This window comes from Sinocyclocheilus anshuiensis, unplaced genomic scaffold, assembly GCF_001515605.1.
Source record: "Sinocyclocheilus anshuiensis isolate Anshui unplaced genomic scaffold, SAMN03320099.WGS_v1.1 scaffold916, whole genome shotgun sequence".
Taxonomy (NCBI): Eukaryota; Metazoa; Chordata; class Actinopteri; order Cypriniformes; family Cyprinidae; genus Sinocyclocheilus; species Sinocyclocheilus anshuiensis.
This window is the reverse complement of record NW_015548264.1, coordinates 2,305,459-2,308,991: the sequence shown is the minus strand read 5'-3', so window position 1 is coordinate 2,308,991 and position 3,533 is coordinate 2,305,459. Positions and strand designations below refer to the sequence as shown.

General features: G+C 35.5%; 1 protein-coding gene across 1 annotated transcript in view; it reads left to right on the top strand.

Annotated features, from left to right (window-relative positions):
• The window catches only part of LOC107655621 (semaphorin-3aa-like), a 37,052-nt gene that overhangs the window by 9,020 nt on the left and 24,499 nt on the right, over positions 1-3,533 (top strand). The gene's annotated exons all lie outside the window — the stretch shown is intronic.

Genomic DNA, 3,533 nt, shown 5'->3' with positions numbered 1-3,533 from the left:
CCTTTTTTCCCTTTATTTTAAACCCATTTAACCAAGCCCTTGTTGTTGTTGTTGTTATTGATTTTGCATTTAAGGCATTAAAATGTGCTTTATAAGTAGTAATAAACAGCCAATAATGCTAGTAATATGCATGCTAATAAGTGTTTCATTTTCAGTCCTAAGTTTAGAACTTTCAATTGTGCATTTGTAGTTTTGTTTAGTATTGGTTTTTAGTTTTCATGTACCAACTATTGGAAACAGAGGTGTATGGATGAAAACGTTGCAGTGTATAAATCAAGTGTATGAGAGGCTTTTCTATGATATATGAAGAGTTGACAGCACAGTTCTCAGTCTGCAGGACAGAGAGAGACTGAGAAAGAGCGAGAGACATTTGTTAAGCTTCCTTTTTTAAATCTCACACTCCATTTACTCTAAGCTCCTATCCAGGTTGATGTATCTCCGGATAAAGTGTGTGTGTTTGTGTGATCACAGACCATATGACGGCAACCTTTTGTGATGGTCTTGCCAAGGCATTTTTAAGAAAAAAAGTGCCTGGTCTTCAGAGTTCAAGCACCAGTCACTCACTTTGAGCAGGGGAATAGTGAAACTGCCAGACGCGGCCGTCAGATCTTGAGCCAGAATGGCAGGAGAGTGAAGCTTTGGAGAAGTTCACCTAACGGCAGTAATACAGACACTGGCAGAGAAAAAAGAGGCTAAGAATAAGAATGTTTGGCACATGGAGCGATGCAAAGACTAGATGAGTGAGAATAATGGAGTCAGGGGAGTGAAAAAAGAAAAGAAAGATGAGATGTCCTCTTATGTTCTCTCAGGCCTCCCCTGAAGTCTGGCAAGAAGGAATCAGTGTGGCTTTCTTTTATTTCCTGAATACAATCTACTTTTGACTATTAATATTTCTTATTAAATGTGTTAGCCAGTAGCAGCACCGGGCAGAAATTCCTTTAGATTCTTTAAGTGGTTCTTCTACTCAACAACCATGATTTACTGTATAGGCTTCTTGAGTTAATTATATGGTTCCTCATGATATAATATTCTTCATGTTCTTCGTATCAGTTGAATGGGTTCTGGGTTCTTTAAAGCACCAGTATATAGATAGATTTCTGAATATGCAGTGCTTTGTATCTTACCAAAGTTTGATTGTCATTAATTAAACAGTTCTCTGGGATGCTTGATTCTGATTTGTCAGTTATGATATTCTGCTGTCAAATATATTTGTATACGGTTTAGCAAACTTTATTATACATTTTTGACCCCGAGAATCAATTTCTTAGTTTGATATCTCTTGTAACACTCCGCAACCTCTGTTTTCATCTCTATTTAGTTATTTGTTTTGCAACCTTTCATAAGTTTGGGGTTGGTAAAATATTTAATGTTTTCCATAGAAGTCTCTTTTGCTCACCAAGGCTGCATTTGATTGATTAAAAAACTGTAAAAACAGTAATGTTGTGAAATATTATTACAATTTAAAATAGCTGTTTTCTATTTTAATATATTTTAACATTTAATTAATTGCTTGTGATGGAAAAGCTAAATTTTCAGCATCATTACTCCAGTCATCAGTGTCACATGATCCTTCAGAAATCATTTTAATATGCTAATATGTTGTGGAAATATTTCTTATTATTATCAATGTTGACATTTTTTTTTCAGGTTTCTTTGAAGAATAGAAAGTTCAAACAAAGATCATGTATTTTAAATAGACTCATACTGTCATTTTTGATCACTTGAAGTATTTCTTTTCTTTATTTCTTTTCTTTAAAAAAAACAACAACTTTTAAACAGTAGTGCAAGTTAACCAATAAAATTTGTCTATATAGAAGTGCTGATATAGATCTTTTCCCCATGTGATATTGTTTAAATAAACCCATTCAAGGTGACAAACGACCCTTCTGTGTGTATCTTCTTACATAAAAGAAAACTTGCTCAATATTCTGACTCAGCCGGAGTCTGTCAGACAGGCCTGGCATCTGTTTATATATATGGATATTGCTTGCGATCACTTAATGAAACTCTCGTGTTAGAAGCAGGAACGGACAGACTGATCCATGCCCGTTCTGCATTCGGTCCTGCGGGAACGCTGTTCTACATTTGATATGCAGCGTTATTGACACAGGCAAAGGAAGGATGGTCTGTTTCTCCTTAACGCTTTCCCTTGCTCGCGCTCTCCCTCTCCCACAACCACACAGATGTCCAGAATCTTAGCGGCGAGAAACGCAGATGGCTACTATAGGAGCGGATTGATCTGGGCTCTGGAGAGGAGCTGCAGTCTTTGCGTGTCACTGTTGATTATGATTCGTGTGCGTGTTACAGAAATGTTGCAGAGATGTTGACCTCACCCTCTCCCATGAGCAAATGTTCTGGCCGGTGGCTCCTGCAAGCTCTTTTCCACCTCTTCCTTATCATTCTCACTTCATTTCCTCTTCACTTTTCTTTCCCTTCAGCCTTCTCTTACTTTTATCCAACCTTGTTTCCTTGCTCACTGGGAGAGGGACAAATTTGGCAGATTTTGCGCCTCAGGTCATTATATTTTCACAGTGTCTGGTTGAACAGATAGTTTCTTTGGCTGTATCTGCCATAACAACAGCAGTTTTTGCTTGATTAGCTATTCCTTTGACCCGAGTTACTAGGATTCCAAATAAAGCGGTACTAATTTTGTCTTGTGCAATCTAACAAACTGTGTGTGGTCGCTTCGTGGGTGTATTGCAAGTAATTTACTCAGAATTATTGTGCAAATAAGTTTAAAGGAGGCTTTTAGTGCTGGTGTTGAAAGATGTACTCAGCGAATTACATTAGTAGATCAGATTCTTGTATTATGATGTTGCAGTGTTTTTATACACACAAATGCTAAATCAGGCCCTCTGGCTTTATATAGACTATGCAATGTAGATGTAAGTGCCAAAGTGCAATAAGAACTATTAAATAAGCTGTATACACCAACATGTTTAAGACCTGTTCTGATACTATCTCAAACCCAGCACACATACACACACACACACACAATTTTGGTTATTCAGCCATGTGTTAAGCTCATATAAATGATTACGTGGGTCAGCTGGTCATACACTTGATTTGGTCCTTGTGATTCGATCATGCAGTGTTTTCCTCAGCAATTTTCATGCTATGGTTGAAAACATACAGTTGTGGTCCACTAACCACCAAGGTGGTTTTAAAGAAATTGTAACTAAACACATGATTAGTGTTGTTTTTCAAAGATGCAGAAAGTGCAACAAATAACTTTCAAAATAGGTGTCTGAAACCATTTAAATAAATCAAATATTTTTAAATATTTTTATGTTTATTGTAATTTATATATAAAACAAATATGTATTTATATTAAGTTAATATTTTAAAATGTGTTATTTAAAAAAGTATTATTTAAAATTATTTACATTTATTTAAAAATGTAAAATTTAAATAAATAAATATTATATAAAAATACAGTGGGTACGGAAAGTATTCAGACCCCCTTCAATTTTTCACTCTTTGTTATATTGCAGCCATTTGCTAAAATCATTTAAGTTAATTTTTTTTCCTCA